Below are 8,972 nucleotides of genomic sequence, written 5' to 3'. Positions count from 1 at the left end.
GGGGGTACTCACGAGACTGCGCTCTACTTCCCCCCTCCCCCCTCCGGGGGAGCCGACCACGGTGGCCGCGGCGTACCTGGGGGTAAGGACAGACAGACGAGGCGAGAGAAAAGGAGACGGAAGGATGAGGAGAGACAGAGACGAGAGAGGGGAGAGAGGAAAAAAGAAAAAAAAAATTCTGGGTCCGGTTCCCAGACACACTGCCGCTCGGCCCTGGGTAAGCTGGGTAAGCTCTTCCGCGATGCCAGGCGGCGGCACTGGACAGTCCTCGGTGGACGGCACGAGCCGCCCAGTCCGCCCAGTGGACGGCGACGGCTCCTCCGCGTTCGGGCAGCCGGCAGGAGTCCCCCGTTCCCTGCTCCTCCCCATCATGGCGGATGATACCACCTATTCCACCCTGTCTTTGTCATTTTAGCATTAGAAAAGTTATATACTTCACTTTAAAAGTACATTTCCCAAAATTTATCTTTATCTCATATTATACAAATCCATCCAAAAATGCATTGCTTGCAATTATATGAGTGTAACAACGTTTGTAGATCGGGAAGAAGGAGGCGGGAACCGGCGAACACTCAATGACATCTTTAATAATAAAATAAACACAAAATAGCGCGACAGCCCCTCGCGGACGACTGTCGCGCACAAACGAAACCAAAACACAAAATAAACTCCAGGCCTGGTCCTCTCTCCTCTTTCACTGTCGTCCCTCCTCCTTTTTATCCTTCCGGAGCTCCTCCGTGAGACTCGAGACCGGTGAGTGGCGCAGGTGTCGCGCATTAGCAATTACTCCACCGGACTCGCTCCGTTCCCACGGCTCTCGGCCCCGCCCCTCTCGTCACAATAGTGATTCAGGCATTTGTATCAGATTGATTGTGCCAGTCTCTCATTAAGTAATGAAGCAAGTCTAAATGAGTGAGTCCTTTGAATCATTCCCTCAACTGATTCATTCAGGAACGAAGCATGTTAACTGTATAAGAGAGTAATTCATTCATTACACAGACACAGATTAAGTCAGGAACAGTGTTGCAAGTCTGCTATTTTACTGCAGAATTAGGCTACATTTACACTGTTGCCTCGGGTTGTTTTTAGTCTGCGGGTTAAAGCGATCTCCCCAAAAACACAATTTCGTTGGACGGGAAAACCTGGATTTTCTGGATATTTGTCTGTCCTTCATAGCCTTTGTAACATTTGTTTTTTGTCAAATATGGCATCTACATGTTAAAATTTACCATGATGATACCATGATACTTGTTTTGTAGGTGCACATACATTGTCTTTCGCTTTAAAGCAAAACAAATGTGAGAATTCGCATTTAATTTAGCACCAAACACGTTCAATACTGTGCACGTATGCTATCGTGCAGTTTTATTTTAGCTCCGAGTCGTTAGGAAAGTGTCAGCCGTCTGCACTTCACTCATTAAACGCTCTCACTCTCCCTCACATCGTCCCGCCGCTAATTATGGGCTGGTGATAGTTGTGGAAGCCTTCTCTGCTAAAAGTTTGTTGTTTTGAATTATTTGCATAAATAGGCCATTTTGAAGTCGCTTGTTAGGTTGAGGTGAACACAGCACACCTACAACATCCACCCCTGCAAAAACTTAACGGATCAGTGCTAATCTTGTTCACTTTTTCTTCCGCTTTCCCCTTTCCTTTTGCTCTCTCTCTCTCACGCTCGCTCTGTAGGAAATGTAGTACCGCCGAAATGAGGGCGAAGTAGAAAATGATGTGGAGATGTAAAGTGCTATCATCCGTCAGACACACACACATGACCATGTCATCATGCCATTCATCAGCAAATTCGGGAACACGGCTCCAGTGTCCAGAAGGTCAAAGCAATTTATCAGTAACGAATAACATGCCACTGGTGTGTGTGATGCTTTAGACATATATACTTGACTGTAACCAGTTCATAATGGACAGTACATTCACTGAAACACTGTTTTACACTCTCCAGCTTCAGGAACTCCAACTGACTCACTAGAAAACTCAGTAACTCAGCACTTTCAACATGATTTATGCATGAAGACACACAATATAGCGTCATATGATTTCTGCAATGCAGAAAATGCGGACAGAATCATGGAATCTTGACATAATGATATTTATAGCATAAGGCGGAATGTCACGGAATTTGGCAAAATTTGGATGCTTAGATCAAAAGTAGGGCTATGCACTTAATCAAACCGAGATATAGACTATTGTTTGTAAATATTAAGGAAATAAACACATGAACTTCATCCCCAGAGCTGCTCTGAGAGTCTCTTTACCAGCATTTCACCATTTCATTTAATAAAAACTATCGTCATATTATAAACACACAGAAACTCAAATGAAACTCTTCATGAAAACCTGTCAAAATGTAGTTTGAGTGATGAATGGAGCTCAAGCGTAGTTCAGACAGACCACGGTGTGACAGTCATGCATAAGCTGACGCTCCTCCCACTAAAATTCAATAAGATATGTAAGTTCATTCGTACTCACACTTGCCTTAGTCTGTCTCACAGACATGCGCTTATCCTCCTCCATCCCCAGCTCCTCCTTATACGGGCATGATCACTGCTTTTCCACAGAAATCATCTATCAGCTAATCGTTGCTTAATCTTGTCCAGTCTCATTTACAGACCTGTATCAGTTCTGCATGGAACTTTATATCCGTTGCATAAAAAAATTCTTGTAATTGCAAAATAATGTTCAGGACCTCTACAATAATCTTAATCAAAAAGAGTGGTCCTGACTGAAATAGAAGTTATGACAGAAATATATTATTATTGTACAGTACACTGTAGCCTAAATAAAAAAGGATGAGATCACTGTGCTCTACCAACTCAGAGTACATAGATCCATAAAAACTGATTTTTTTTTAAGAAAAAAAAAACTACAATCCTTATTCTGATTTTTTTAAACGTTTAATTTTTCATTATGCAACACAGCACATGCAAAGTTGTAAATAAAACAGATTTAAGATATAAAAGTTTATTGTTTTACAGGAAGATGCAATTTCAGTCTTTCTACTTTTAATTTTTCATAGTTCTGTGTTACTTGCCATTTTAATTGTACTTAATTGTGAAATTTATTTCACTTGCAATTTCTGAGAAAATTGTTTCTACACCAAAATTTTTCAGAGTAGAATGTACTGATCAAAGTAAAAACAATAATAATCATAATAATAATATCATTTCTTTAAAAAATTACCAAAACATTTTTAAGGAATGCCACACAATATCACAATTGTTTTGTTTTGTTTTCATTTAATTTAATCTTAATTTTTTGTTTGCCAAAAAAAAATTTAAATTATGTTTGAATTTGATTTGATTACATTTTAAAAGATTCATTTTAAATTTTAATTTGTTTTCATGAATTCCACACATTGATTACCACCGTTTTTTAATAATACATTTTCATTAAATCATAAAACACAGATTCCAGAAAAATAAAACACATTTCATATGGTACTATTATTGTTAAAATTGTTATAGAATATTTTTTATAATATTGTTATTAAGTAATAAATTATAAAATTTATATTATTTAAATTCTTATAAATTAACTGAGTTATTATTATTATTATTATTATTATTAAAATTCAATTGAAAACCAATTTAAACAATCCAGAAAAATGTAAATGGAAAACACAGAATTTGTGAAAAATAAATTAATTTCACAGGGCCCTAAACACATGCACAGAGTCTCACTGTCATCTGAGCTTTCTCATACACATAGGCGCAGTGTTATCGGTTGACACTAATGGCTTCAAGAGCCTCTGATGGCGAGGCGGGATCGGCTGGTCGATAGTATTGACGAGTCGTCAGTCACCAGTGCCATTTACCTGTTTTGTTCTGCAATAATCCTCCACTAATCTCTGCCATCAAACACCAGGGCCCTAATGTCTCTTATCAGGAGCCAAATGAAGAAAACATGATCGAAAGGTCAGCATTATGGTCCTGTCGCAGTTTATGAAATGATTTCAGGCCATTTTGTTCTTATTTTTCTTTCTTACAGAGGGTGCCGTGTGTAGCTGGACAATGATGCAAGAATTGACATTTTCATCTACATTTTGCATCATTGCTTCATTTTTACATTTATTTTTAAGTTTCATTTTAAGTTTCAAATATAACATACCACTTTTCAAAAGTTTGGGATCACCAAGGCTGCATTTATTTGATAAAAAATACAGTAAAAACAGTAATATTATGACATATTATTACAATTTAAAATAACTGTTTTCTTTTTGCATATGTAATTTAAAAAATGTAATTTAATTGTAATTTATTCCTGTGATGCAAAGCTGAATATACAGCATCATTACTCCAGTCTTCAGTGTCACGTGATCCTTCAGAAATCATTCTAATATGCTGATTTGCTTATAAATGTTTTTACCGTCACTTTTGATCAATTTAATGCATCCTTGCTGAATAAAAGCATGCATTTCTTTCCATTAAAAAAGAAAATACTCACACATAACTTTTGAATAGTCCAGAAATAGGAACTAATAGGAACTAGTCTAAATATTTTACTGTGTGAAGTGCTGTTTTCAAATCTCTTTTAGAGTAAATGCCATAACTGAGTAACTTTTAAGAAATTTACTTCAAAGAATACCATGATTTTACCCAGCCAAACACAAGGTATGACCTCAGTAACATGTCCGTAAATCCATGGATTTTGATACTTGCAAAAATACTCACTTAGCCAGCCACTGTTTTAACACGGTTGTCTCACATCTTTGACAACTTTTTTACACAAAGTTAGAGTGCAGGTACATGGAAAGAATATTAAAGCAATGTAAGTTCAGCATAAAACAAACATTAGAGATGTGCTCTTGCCTTGAGTTTGGTCATACAAGATCCTGAAGACTTACAGAGTATTACATCATCTGTCTGGTGCAGAGAGAGAGAGAAGGGTCTCTAGTTTCTGTCCCATTTCTTTATTCATTCTGTCTCTTTGTCCACACGTCTTACTGTGATAACTCATTATTGATCTTTTGTGGCTTGTCAGGGAGAATATATATTTCAGCATGTGAATGCTGGCTTACGACCTGGATGAGTTTATTGGGAATTATATGCTATCATACTATGTATGTTTTGCTTAATATGCAAATGTCCCTTTTCCCGTATTTTATATGCCATCATGAGGTGTTTGTGCAGGTCTGCTGGGTTTATATGCTGTTTTGCAGATTGCAGTGCATATGTGCTTGTGAATTCCTGCATATATGCACAGCTGTTGGATTGTGTGTTGGACTATATTTGGATTTGCAGACTACTTGGCTTACTATTTCTGAAGTGTGCAATATATATATATATACATATATATTGTGCATGATATGCGTTTTCAGCAAAAGGCATGTAACAATCCCATAATGCAATGGGCTCAACTTGACCTTCCATTTCCAATGTGACTAATAAACCAAAATCATTCCCTTCTTGACTCATTATTTGATTTGACTATAGAGTTATATAACAATAACAATGCATGATATTAAAAAAAGCCAAATAGCATTTGTTTGAAATGTTTAGTTCCACATTGTTTACACTTTCAAATGCAAAAAAGGCAACATACCATGTATTTTATACAGTACACTATACTGTAAAAAAAAATATTTTTCAAACTTCTAAATGTAGCAACTATTATTTGAGTACGTTTTACAAGAAATTACTATTTCAGTCATTTCAAAATTTCATGTTTAATTAAATGTCACATGCCTTTTCTTTGCATTTAATTAAAAATGTTGACATTTTACGCAAAATGGCAATTAAAAAATTGCATGCAATGAAAGAGTTTTGACATTTTACACAAAATTGCAATTAAAAATGGCATGCAATTATTTTTTTTTACATTTTACACAAAAGTGCAATTAAAAATTTAGACATTTTACACAAAATGACCTTTAAAAAATTTGCATGCAATTAAAACGTTGACATTTTACACAAAATTGCAAAAAAAATTGCATGCAATTAAAAAAATGTTGACATTTTATACAAAATGGCTATGAAAAAACTGCATGCAATTAACAAATGTTGACATTTTATGCAAAATGGCCTTAAAATTGGCATGCAATAAAAAAAAACTGACATTTTACACAAAATGGCCATTCAAAAATTGCATGCAATTAAAAAATGTTGACTATTTATACAAAACTGGGATAAAAACATTGCATGCAATTAAAAAAAAAAAGTTTACAGCACAAAATTAAAATTAAAAGTTTTCTCTTAACATGATAACTGGAGACCTCTTGTTGCATTAACATGCAAAGTGCTGAGGTCCATGCCTGTAGCTAAGCTATGAGGTCACCGAAGTCTGGACTCTGTACATTTTTCATGTTCAGAAATAAAATTTGTTCTCTGAATGACGAATTTGCTATTTAAAACTCCTCACATGAGTGTCTGTATGTTTAGACAGTTTGCAAGAATGTTTAGCGTCCGTGGTATGAAAATGATTGCTGTCAGATGCTGGCGGAGTGAACGAGGCTTGAGAGAGTTGTGAGTGAGGGCGCCTGCGCAGCCTCCGTGTTGCCAGATCCAGCTATTGTACGCGTCTTTGGACTAGTCTTTTCCACTTAATTTGACACTTTAGAAAGTTAACAAAGTGGGAAGTTGAAGTTTAGGGTTAGTGATATATTTATCTTATGTTATTTGCAAAGGGTTTAAAATAATTTTGGTTTATTATTATTATTATTTTTTTAAAGGTTTTTATTTGTTTTCCTAACAATATCTGGCAACATTGATCGCAAGCACTTAAAGCAGCACTATGTAACTTTTTCTGTGTTCAAAATTTGCAAAATGTATATAATGAGCGAGTACATCATGAATTCATCCTCCAAACCGCGTTTTTGTCTTATTCCGAATCACTACGGTACACTTATAATAAGTACTTATTCGCAATTGCGAGTTTATATCTCACAATTCTGAGAAAAAAAAGTCCGAATTGCGAGAAAAAAAGTCCGAATTGCGAGATATAAACTTACAATTGCGAGAAAAAAGTCAGAATTGTGAGTTTTTATCTCGCAATTGTGACTTTATATCTCGCAATTTTGACTTTATAACTCGCAATTGTGAGTTTATATCACGCAATTCTGAGAAAAAAGTCAGAATTCTGACTTTATATCTCGCAATTCTGACTTTATAACTCGCAATTGCGAGTTTATATCTCACAATTCTGTGAAAAAAAGTCAGAATTGTGAGATAAAAAGTCGCAATTACCTTTTTTTTTTTTTTTTTCAGTGGCGGAAACAGGCTTCATTATAAAAATACTCATTATATTTTGTTCATACTGTTCATACTGCGTTCATACTGTTTATAAAATACTCATTATAAACAGGCTTCACAGGCTTCAACAGATACCACATTCTGTAAGGCAAATGCAAAAAAAAATACCATGATATTACACTCAAATAAAGGTGCTTCACGATGCCATAGAAGAACCTTTTTGTCTAAATGGTTCCATAAAGAACCTTTAACATCTGAAGAACCTTTCTGTTTCACAAAAGGTTCTTTGTGGTGAAAAAAGGTTCTCCAGATTACAAAAAAAGAGGTAAGAAAGAGATGGTTCTTTAAAGAACCTTTGACTGAATGGTTCTTTGTGGAACCAAAAATGGTTCTTCTATGGCGTCGCTTGAAGAACCGTTTGAAGCACCTTTATTTTTAAGAGTGTATCTGTTAGAAACGTTATCAAAAACAGTTGCATTTAACACTAGTACACTGTTAGCGATTTCTGTAAATTACAAGGTATTTAACTGTAATATGAACTGTACTTTACTGTAAAACAGTTATACAGTTACATTTTCACAAAGTCATGCTAAAAACATTCATAAGAGCACTAGACAAAGTTATGATCTATATAGCAATGGTTATTAATGAAAACTTTAACAGTAATCTGTATTGTTGCATGAATAATAAACAACTGATAAAATTATCCACCCCTAACCTATAGTAAAGTATAAACAAATTTTGATGCAATAAATATGGTATAATTGTGGTACAAGACCTCAGACCTCATTAATTTTCAAACCCTGGCTACGGCCATGCTGAGGTCATGTGAGAGTGCATACTATTTGAAATGTTTATCGCCGTGTAATGCATTTTGTTTTGCATTTAATGCAACATTCGCCGACAGCTTTTTTGTGCATGAAATCACCCACATGCCAACAAACCAATGAGAAAGCGCAACAGTAATGGCCAGTCATAGCAATAGAGCGCAGGCAGCAAAGTGGATCTGCTCACCCGCATCCCTCCATAACTGGCACAGATTTGCAAAATTACTGTCGTTTGGCAAAGACAGTTACATACGTATTCCTAACTCTTTTTATTATCCAAGCTTTATTTTACACTGATGATCAAATGATCAAGGAATGTAATGCTAATATTTCACCAGTCCCTGAGCTCATTCTCTCAAATGGCTTGGGTGTGCAGCGTTCGCAGCTTATATGAACTAAACACCCCTGATGTACAGGCTGGTGCACAGTATACTAGTATTCCACTTCACATTGGTTTATTTGAATTAATGCAATGTACTGCGGCTGCAGAAGGTCTAAAAGCCAGATGGTTATAGTCTGACTCAAAAGCTGCATTCTGTTCAATTTCAGAGAGATTTGCTTTGCTCTTTCAGCACATTTACACATCTGTCTCTCTCTGGTGACAGTCTCACTTAGGATTTTTGGTGTGCCACTTGAAATAATCATTCATTTCTAATCAGATGCCCAGATGGCAAAGCACAGCAGATAGAACACATACACATCATCACCTGGTCATTTCACATTCATATCATGCTCATGTTTGTTTGCATATCACTGTGAGGATTCCTTTATTCCCTCACCTCTAACCCTGCTTCATTTTGCCATTTTAATTAAGGTATTATTTAACAGAATGGCGCTTTATTAAGCCGTTTCCTCTGTAATGTTGATTATTTCAGGTTTTACTAGCATTGTGGAGGAATTCTGTTCTCTCAAAGCTATAGCAAAAAGCTGCCACACACACGCACAC

Source organism: Sinocyclocheilus rhinocerous, unplaced genomic scaffold, assembly GCF_001515625.1.
Source record: "Sinocyclocheilus rhinocerous isolate Xijiao unplaced genomic scaffold, SAMN03320098_v1.1 scaffold3340, whole genome shotgun sequence".
Lineage (NCBI taxonomy): Eukaryota > Metazoa > Chordata > Actinopteri > Cypriniformes > Cyprinidae > Sinocyclocheilus > Sinocyclocheilus rhinocerous.
This window is presented reverse-complemented; position numbering follows the sequence as displayed.